The sequence below is a fragment of the Triticum urartu genome, chromosome 7 (assembly GCF_003073215.2).
Source record: "Triticum urartu cultivar G1812 chromosome 7, Tu2.1, whole genome shotgun sequence".
NCBI lineage: Eukaryota > Viridiplantae > Streptophyta > Magnoliopsida > Poales > Poaceae > Triticum > Triticum urartu.
In genome coordinates this window covers 276,706,192-276,716,945 of record NC_053028.1, presented here as the reverse complement: position 1 = coordinate 276,716,945, position 10,754 = coordinate 276,706,192, and positions in this window count along the sequence as shown.

Here is a 10,754-nt window from a genome sequence, read left to right as displayed (position 1 = left end):
CTTGGGGAATAAGCGATTTTACCAGGCAAGTGGGGAGGCGCATCGCCTCCTCTGCCCTTATAAAGGGACAAAGATTCACTCTTTTCACCCACGCCTTCTTCCTCCTTGCTTACCCATTCCCGCACACACGAGCTCTAGCGCCCAAGCTCGCGTTCTTATTCTCAAACCATTCCAAGCATGTCTGGAGCAGGAGGCAAGTGGATGGTCTCCTCCGTCATGGAGGAGAACATCAAAAAGTTACGGGAAGCCGGATATCTGGCCGCGGATATCGCGCACCGGCTGCCAGATGCAGGGCAGATCATCCCAATGCCCAAACCCCATGAGAAGGTAGTTTTTCTTACCCATTTTGTCCGCGGACTGGGATTTCCCCTCCACCCGTTTATCCGCGGGCTCATGTTCTACTACGGGCTGGATTTTCATGATCTGGTCCCTAATTTCATCCTCAACATCTCAGCGTTTATCGTCATGTGCGAGGCCTTCCTCCGCATCAAGCCCCATTTCGGCCTGTGGCTGAAGACCTTCAACGTCAAACCGAAGGTGGTGGTCGGCCAGCAAGGGGAGTGCGGAGGCGCCATGGTGGGCAAGATGCCTAATGTCACCTGGCTTGAAGGCTCCTATGTGGAGACCATAAAGGGGTGGCAATCGGGGTGGTTCTACATCACCGAGCCGCGCGACACCAACTGGGTGGCGGCCCCCGAATTCTGATCCGGAATCCCCACATGGCTCACCTCCTGGAAAGAGAAGGGCATGTCCTGGGGTTCCTCAGTAGAGCTGACCGGACTCCAGACCTGCATCAAGAACATGATGAGCAAGAAAATCAAGCTCGTCAACATGGTCCAGGTCATGCTCTTCCGCCGGATTCTCCCGTGTCAACAACGAGTATTCAACTTGTGGGAGTTCAACCCGGCCAAGCACCAAACGCTGCGAGAGGTCTATGACATGACGCACGAGGACGTCCGGAGGGTGCTATTCAAGGGCGCCGAGGTACCTCCTTCCCTCACCGAGGACCGCGGACTCAGCGCAAAGCGCCGCGCCAATCCGGTAAGTTTTTATATTTCACAGGGTATCCATTTGCCCCAGTTTAATCATGTGCAGGATCTAAGCCTTCCATACAAGGTTGTCAGAATCATGATTTTGAATCGGATCGGAGCTCTGATGGTAGGATCGCAAATCGTAGAATCTTCACTACCAGGATCATAGAAATGTAGATTCTATGAACTAAAATCGTAGAATCAGAGGGGTTAGTTTGGATCGTAAAGTCGTAGAATTGTATAATAGAATCGCGATTCTGACAACCTTGCTTCCATACCTTTAATAGGACTAGGTGAAGACAACGGAGCAGATCGATTGCCCCGCCCCCCTGCTTGAAGATCCTGCAGATGCTCCCCTGACGGAGATGCTGGTTCCAGCACCTTACGAGGTGCCGGTGAAGAAGGCCAAGAAGAAGGCCGCGGGGACCCGAAAGGGTCTCCGGCGCAAGGTTGTATCAGACTCATCGTCCGATAACTCCGATGCGCCCTCCTCCCATGAAACAAGGAGGAGGAAGAGGAAAGTTCTCCCCCCAGCCGGGGGAGACAAGAAAAGGAAGGCCGACCCAACCGGGGAGGCCGAAGGGTCCAAGAAGGGTAGGACCCTCCCTCCGGATTGCTCCACGACGGTAGCCTACAACGGCGACGAGTGGCTACGCAGGGTGAAGCCCCTGGTGAAGTCGTAAGTATCCGGACACCATAGTAATTCATGGTATGTTTTACTGCACTGCTTCTCCTCATGACGAACATGATTATGCAGTCCGTCCCGAGCTCATCTCGACGTATCTTCGTCGAGCGGTTCTCTTCTGACCGCCTCCACCCCTTGCCCTGCAGACAACATCGAGGTGTTGTCTCAACATGCACCAGGCCAAGGGGAGGCAGTCCTGGGGGAGCCTCGAGGCGACCATCCGGACCCTGGGCGCAAAGGAAGCAGGACTCCCATGGGCTCCAGGTTCGGCCCCAGCCGAACACTGCACCGGAATATTCGGTGGTTCCGGACTCCGGCGGGCGACCCCCCGTTAAGGGGGGCAAGCCGCCTATGCCGGTGTCCTCTGTCTATCCAGAGGCACCAGACAACTTGCTAGAAGCGCTTCGCGGCGCTTCCATCAACGAAGAGCACCGTACTATCATGAGTGCGGTGATCGAGAAAGTTCAGTCCGCCAAAAACGGACTGACTGAAGCTTGCTCCAGCCTCCTAACAGGCTTTGAGGTAAGCAATCAAAATATAAGAAAATATGCCCGCATGGATACTAGCCCCTGATGCTCTGTTCGGCGTTCGGAAAGAAAGGCCGGATAGAGGATCAAATAATAACTCAGGAGTCTAATCAGATAAATGTATATGTGTATGTGCAGGCTTCACTGCTGGCCGCTGCCGCACGTACTGTGGAGGTCTCTGCGCTGAAGCAGGACCTGGAGCAGTCCGAGGATGAGCTTGGCCTTACCAAGAGGCAGCTCGAGGAGAGCAAAGGTAAGCAATACCCTTGTCTATATATTTAAAAAAATTCGGGTGTAAAGTAATAGGATCATCATGGATTTGCCAGGGGCCATGACCGAAGTGGCAACCCTGAGGAAGGCGCTGTCCGAGGCCGAAGACAAAGCGGCCAAGGAGCGCATTGAACGGGAGAAGCAAGAAGCCCGAGTAGGCGAAGTGCAGCAAGAGCTCGAGGCTCTCGCCAAAAAGCACGAGTCCTTGGAGCTTTACTCTAAGACGCGAGAGTCCGAGCTCGCGCAGGCGCTTGAAAGCGTCCGGAGCGCCAAGGCCGAAGCACACAAGGCCCTCTAGGAGATTGATGTGGTGAAGAAGATAGCAGCGGGTAAGGCATTCATTATGCAAAGCAAGAACATGAAGGAGACTTTCCTTTTTCTTACCCGAGTTCGGATCTCTCCAGGAGCGTTTGCAGATCTTCCCCGCAGTGTACTGGATGCCGCGGAGTTTTACCGAGCTGAGGAGGGGAGCTCGACAGAGAAGTTGTTCCGGTCTCAGTATACTAGGACCAAACACCCCGTGCCCTTGAGCGACCAGCTGAAGCAGTTGGTCGAGCTTCACAAGGCGGCCGAACAAGCCATGAGGGGCCTTATAGTCTGGATGTGGCCTGGCGAGCCCATGTCCGGCAGCTACTTCGGTCTGGTAAGGCGGCTCGTCGACGCCTGCCCACAGCTTGAAGTCATAAAGCAGTCCGTCTACATCGAGGGTGCGCGCAGGGCTTTTGCCCGGGCGAAGGTGCACTGGGCGAAGCTGGACGCCGTGAAGCTGGTGAAGGAGGGGCCGCCGGAGGGCAAGGAGCATCGCTGCCCTGAGATGTACTATGAGAGTGTCCTGAAGGGTTCCCGCCTTGTGGCGGATGAGTGTGCCAAGGATGTAATTTTTGAATGAACATGCTCATGTGATCCTGTAATATGAAACGAGTCCATTTGGGCCATGCGACGCTTTTTAAATTTAAAATATTACCTTCTGTGCGACCGTTTATAAAATCTGAGAGTTGGCTAGTCGTCGGCTTCTGCCCCCATGTAACTAGTACTGGGGTGTTCAGGATAAACCTGAGCACTCTTTACCCCAATTTTGGGTCCTTTAAGGGAGGTGTTCAGCGCAACGAACCAGGCAATCGGACTATAATGCTTTATCACTCTCACTTAGCCATAGAAGTCTACAATTTTAAATTTTGGCAAAGCTCCTGGTATTCGGAAGGCCGAATTTGGGGCGCTATACACGCCTAAGCCGGACAAGGCCGACTCCTCGCCCGAAGCGGAAAAAGTCTTTAAGGACTTGAGACCTCTCGAACAGCGACTAGTCTCTCGCCTTTTCATGATAGTCAGTTTTCGGCTTTCTCTACCGAGGTGCTCGTCCGGAAGAACCGGGACACAATCGCAGTAGTTATCCCACCGCTACCTTAGCCGATATAGTGGAACGTAAGGTACCATTGCATGGGAGCCTGGCAAACCCAACTATTGACCCAAGACATGATTCGGAGCTGATGCATATAATGCTATAAGTTCGGGGTGCCGCACTGTCGAAAGTGTTCGGACTTCTCGCGCCGTATTATGGAGTAAACGAAAGCCCCTGGCGTACTGATCGTACCCGAATTTACGGGTGCAGATTGTCATAAATGGACATAAAGGAAAAAAGAGAAATGAATAATGCAATAATAGACTAATGATATGCATTGTTATTTAAATAATACGTCGAAGCGTACTGGTACATGTAGTGCAGTAAGCAGAAAGTAGGACTATTCGAAATGTCCTATCCAAGGGCAAGCTGCATATGGATAGTAGAAAGCGGGTATTATTATTAGAGACCACTTGGGGGTTCCCATGTACATCCTGGCTTCTTGCCGCCTTGGTTGTTCCTTCCCGTAATGTGTCCGGCAATCATACTGCTGGAAAGGGCTTCCAGAGAGTTAGGCCCTGAAAGAGAAAAGAAATGATAAAGATATACAGCCCCTAGGGCGGTTAAGCCGCATTACGGGACATGCCCTGATTGTGCCCCCGCCTATGTCCATGGTATTTTCAGTGCGTAATTATGTACGCGCGGCACGGGTTTCGTCGCTTGACTGGGACTAGGACGAGGGCCGAATTGCTAGGCGAGCTCTGAACGTGCCAGGCGATCCTGTTGCAGTTTACTCCGGACATGCTTGAAGGTGTTCGGGGGCTGTATCGCCGAATTAGTGGTTTGCCTTGAAAGGCTGCTTTGTGCTTCTGCTGCCAGGGCCGCAGTGTGCTCTTCCGTACGGAGCGAGCATTCTGTGTTTCCATTCACTGTTATGACCCCCCGAGGTCCTGGCATATTGAGCTTGAGGTACGCGTAATGCGGTACTGCATTGAATTTTGCAAATGCAGTTTGTCCGAGCAGTGCATGATAGCCACTGCGAAACGGGACGATGTCGAAGATTAACTCCTCGCTTCGGAAGTTATCCGGTGATCCGAAGACCACTTCCAGTGTGATTGAGCCCATGCAATGGGCCTCTACACCTGGTATGACGCCCTTAAAGGTGGTTTTGGTGGGTTTGATCCTCAAGGGATCGATGCCCATTTTTCGCATTGTATCCTGATAGAGCAGGTTCAGGCTGCTGCCGCCGTCCATAAGGACTCGAGTGAGGTGAAATCCGTTGATGATGGGGTATAGGACCAGTGCGGCGAATCCGCCATGACGGATACTAGTGGGGTGGTCCCTGCGATCAAAGGTGATCGGGAAAGCAGACCATGGGTTGAACTTTGGGGCGACGGGCTCCATCGCATAGACGTCCCTTAGTGCACGCTTCCGCTCCCTCTTGGGAATGTGGGTTGCGTATATCATGTTCACCGTCTTGACTTGTGGGGGGAACCCCTTCTGTCCTCCCGTGTTCGGCGGCCAGGGCTCCTCCTCGTCATCACTATGCAGCCCCTTGTCCTTGTTTTTGGCATTTAACTTGCCGGCCTGCTTGAACATGCAGCATTCTCTGTTGGTGTGATTGGCTGGCTTGTCGGGGGTGCCGTGGATTTGACACGAGCGATCCAGTATGCGATTCAAACTGGACGGAGCCGGAGTACTTCTTTTAAATGGCTTTTTCCGCTGACCGGATCTAGAGCCTCTGAATCCGGCATTGACTGCCGTATCGTCGGTGTTATCACCGTTATTGCGGCGCTTTGGTCTGTTACGATGTTGTCTACCATTGGCATCTTTGGTATCCGAAGTGTCCGGATTCCTCGATGTGTTATTGCTGCGACCCACCAACTATCCTCGCCCGCGCAAAAGCGGATCATGAGTGTCGTGAGGGCTGCCATAGACTTCGGCTTCTCCTGGCCAAGGTGGCGGGCAAGCCACTCGTCATGGATGTTGTGCTTGAATGCCGCTAGGGCCTCTACGTCCGGACAGTCGATAATTTGGTTTTTCGTAGTCAGGAACCGAGTCCAGAATTGTCTGGCCGATTCCCCTGGCTGCTGAGTTATATGGCTCAAGTCATCAGCATCCGGTGGTCGCACATAAGTGCCCTAGAAGTTGTCAAGGAATGTGTCTTCCAGATCCCCCCAACTGCCGACGGAGTCTGCTGGCAAGGTATTTAGCCAATGCCGAGCTGGTCCTTTGAGTTTTAGTGGGAGGTACTTGATGGCATGTAGATTATCACCGCGAGCCATGTGGATGTGAAGGAGGAAATCCTCAATCCATACAGCGGGATCTGTTGTACCATCATATGATTCGATATTTACGGGTCTGAAACCCTCCGGGAATTCGTGATCCATAACTTCATCAGTGAAGCATAGGGGGTGTGCGGCGCCTCTGTGCCGGGCTATATCCCGACGCAGTTCGTATGAGTCTTGTCTGCTGTATTCGGCTCGGCCGGATTTGCTTTTGGTGTATCCAGCGCGACGATCATCATCCCGTGTTAGCGCGCGTGCCCGTGACCCGTATATTGACCTTGCAAGTTTTGCCTTACTGTCCAATACGTCTCGCAGGTCCCGTGTGTTGTCCCAGGCCTTGGTATTTTTGATTGAGTGGCGGCAGGGTGCAGGTTGAACTTCAGGCTGAAATGCCTCTCCGGCTCGGCCACGCATTGGCTGGTCAGCCACATCGTACACTGGTGAATGAGGCTTCAATGCTTCCTCCTCGAGGTGAGGTAGCAACCTGCGTTTTGGGTAACTCTTGGAGGGACGCTCGAGTTCGTATTCCTCGGCCGCAAGGACTTCGGTCCATCTGTCTGCTAGCAAGTCTTGATCAGCTTGAAGCTGGTGTTGCTTTTTCTTCAGGCTATTTGCTGTGGCCATAAGCCGGCGCTTGAAGCGCTCCTGCTCGACGGGATCCTCAGGCATGATAAATTCTTCGTCGCCGAGGCTTGCCTCATGTTCGGAGGGAGGCATGTAATTGTCCTCATCCGGTTCTTCATCTGCTGCCTGCTCTGGAGGGCTAGCTTGTTCATCCTCCGGCTCTACATCGTGCTGGAGGGGATTGAGGTTGTCTTCGGCACTATCCGGAGTGTTATTATCTCCTGTGCCGGTATCACTACTTTTGCTCTGGCGGGACTTAAAGCGGCGCCGCTGACGTCGACGCTTGGGTTGCTTCTTGGAGGGTTCATCCTCCGCTATCTCGTCGCCATTGCCTTCTTTAGGGGTGTCCACCATGTATATGTCGTATGATGAGGTAGCGGTCCAGCGCCCTGTGGGCGGTGCTTCCTGCTCGTCTCCTGCATCGTCGTCCATACCGTCGATGTCTTCGGAGTCGAAATCGAACATGTCAGTTAAATTGTCGACAGTGGCTACTAAGTGGGTGGTGGGTGGGCAGCGAATTTCTTCGTCGTTTGCATCCCATTCTAGCCGGACATAGTTCGGCCAAGGTTCTCCTGACAGGGAGAGAGACCTTAATGAATTTAGCACATCGCCGAAAGGTGAGTGCTGAAAGATATCCGCGGAGGTGAACTCTATGATCGGCGCCCAATCGGATTCGATGGGTGCGGATGCAGGCGGCTCGGAGTTCCTGGCCGGAGAAGAATCCAGTGGTCCGGCGACACGGCTCTCGTAAGGGGTGAAGTCAGTATCCGTCTCTATCGCCACTGAGAGTGCGGCCTCCATGGCGGGGTCTATCCCTCCGCTCTCGGATGGCGCGATTTGCTCCGGATTGATGGCCGGAGTAGTTGCAGATGCGATCTCCCGAACATTGTCCGACGACAGAGTTACGTCATGCTCGTTGCAACTGCGCGGAACACCTGACATGGGTTCGAATCCGTCGAAGATCAAGTCTCTGCGGATGTCGGCCGTGTAGTTCAAGTTTTCGAATCTGACCTGATGGCCAGGGGCGTAGCTCTCGATCTGCTCCAGATGGCCAAGTGAATTGGCCCGCAGTGCGAAGCCGCCGAATACAGAGATCGGTCCGGGGAGGAAAACCTCACCCTGGACCGCATCGTTATCGATGATCGAAGGAGCCATCGAGCCTTACGGTGACGACACAGTGGAACTCTCAATGAAAGCACCAATGTCGGTGTCAAAACCGGTGGATCTCGGGTAGGGGGTCCCGAACTATGCGTCTAAGGCGGATGGTAACATGAGACAAGGGATACGATGTTTACCCAGGTTCGGGCCCTCTTGAAGGAGGTAATACCCTACGTCCTGCTTGATTGTTCTTCATGATATGAGTATTACAAGAGTTGATCTACCACGAGATCATAGAGGCTAAACCCTAGAAGCTAGCCTATGGTATGATTGTATGTTGTCCTACGGACTAACCCCTCCGGTTTATATAGACATCGTAGGGGGCTAGGGTTACATAGAGTCGGTTACAAGGGAGGAGATCTACATATCTGTATTGCCTAGCTTGCCTTCCACGCCAAGGAGAGTCCCATCCGGACACGGGACGAAGTCTTCAATCTTGTATCTTCATAGTCCAACAGTCCGGCCAAAGGATATAGTCCGGCTGTCCGGAGACCCCCTAATCAAGGACTCCCTCAATGGGTCTCCTTTCTCCCCCCATAATTGTCTCCTCTTCTTTATGTAGTTGGTAAATAGTTAGTTTTTTAATCCTGGTTACCCCTGGTAGCCCTTGTAATTCTTTTACCCCTTTTTTAATAAAAGGCTATGGGAGGTCACGCTATAGTGTTTAGTCAAAAAAACAAATTAACCAAATAGTTAATAAGTGAGCACCACATTGCACGACATATAGAACATATATACTAGAGGATCAGATTGCATGGTAGCAGTACATAGAACAAATCACTATAATTTGTTAAGGAAAGGTAGGAGCGGCACATGCAAACAGGTAAACCGAACATGCTTAATCAACGTGCTAGCTAGGTGAACATAGGTCCTTATAGTTAGCTAATAAGACAAGCTACTCATCATCGTCAGAGATATTGATGACGATTGGCTCCTTGGACTTGGAAGAGGGCAAGGCCTCCACATCGTGGGTGCCCTCCTCGTAGTAGTGAGTTGCCTGAGCCGCTTTGGGCACCAACCTGCTAGCTCTTGAGTTGAGGTAAGCATGGGCACGGTGAGAAAAAAACCACGCAGTCTTCGTCGAAGGCACTGACGGTGGCCTCGAAAAAACACCACGAACTGTCGTTTAAAGCGGCCAACCTTGTGGCGACATCAGTGTATGAGGCATCGATGGTGGCCTTGACGGCAAGGTGCTCCTCCAAGATCTAGGGGTCGGCACGAATGGCAACCATCGCGACCTCATCCGCGCATGCGGCCACAATTTGCTTCTCCGCTGCCAAATGCTCCTTGAGCTCTTGGCTATACTGCGTGCACCATGGCTTAGGGCGGCGCTTATTTGGAGGATGGGTCGGTAATTTGGGTGGAAGGTGTCATGCTGGCGGTTGGGGCATGTGGGATGTAGAAGGGGGAGGAGGATGGGGGTGGGTGTGGATTACCCGCCTAGATCGAAGAGGTCGAGTAGCGGGAAGGAGCGCCACCGGTAGAAATTTGTCTTTTTCACAAAAGGTGGATCAAAACTTATGACACCCAACCATTTGGTCAATTGTGCATTAAATATGTCCTAGTATTTTAGAAAATTTATTTGGTATAATTTTGCAACAAATATTTGGTAGGTCCTTCACAAAAAAGCTCATTTGGGGCACTCAAAAAATGGAAAATGATTTTTTCGTGCAAAGAAAATGATAACTCCCTTAGGCAACATTGTTTGGAATTCCAATATGCACCCTTGTGCACACTATGAGATCATTTGAACAAACTATGCCATGAATGGGGCCATAAGATTGATCATTTGGCTTGAAAGCCATGAATCTTCACGCATGATAGTTCATTTTTGAGAACACTTTTTAAAAATAATTTTCGTATTACAAGTTTATTATTTTTACTGGTAACTTGGTCACATATAATGACACAATGCGAAGGTTTTCCAATTTTTTTTTATTTTTTTATGCCCGTTTAAAAATGCGGTCAAAACGGCGGGCTTGACCGTTCCTAGCTAGTGGTTGAATCTTGGAAAACTTTTGATGTTTCTCTGATTAAATAGATACTTATGAACCTAGAAATAATTTTTGGAAAAAATAAATAGCAAACTATGAGACAGCTGCAGTTCAAATTTGACCCGCTTCCTACTACATCGGCAGAAATTTGTCTTTTTCACAAGAGGTGGATCAAAACTTTTGACACCCAACCATTTGGTCAATTGTGCATTAAATATGTCCTAGTATTTTAGAAAATTGATTTGGTACAATTTTGCAACAAATATTTGGTAGGTCCTTCACAAAAAGCTCATTTTGGGCACTCAAAAAATGGAAAATGATTTTTTCATGCAAAGAAAATGATAACTCCCTTAGGCAACATTGTTTGGAATTCCAATATGCACCCTTGTGAATAATATGAGATCATTTGAATAAACTATGCCATGAATGTGGCCATAAGATTGATCATTTTGCTTGAAAGGCATGAATCTTCATGCATGATAGCTCATTTCCGAGAACATTTTTTTAAAATAATGTCGTATTACAAGTTTATTATTTTTACTGGTAACTTGGTCACATATAATGACACAATGCGAAGGTTTTCCAATTTTTTGATATTTTTTTGATTTTTTTATGCCCGTTTCAAAATGCGGTCAAAACGGCGGGCTTGACCGTTCCTAGCTAGTGGTTGAATCTTGGAAAACTTTTGATATTTCTCTGATTAAATAGATACTTATGTACCTAGAAATAATTTTTGAAAAAAATAAATAGCAAAATATGAGGCAGCTGCAGTTCAAATTTGACCCGCTTCCTACTAAATCGGCAGAAATTTGTCTTTTTCACAAGAGATGGATCAAAA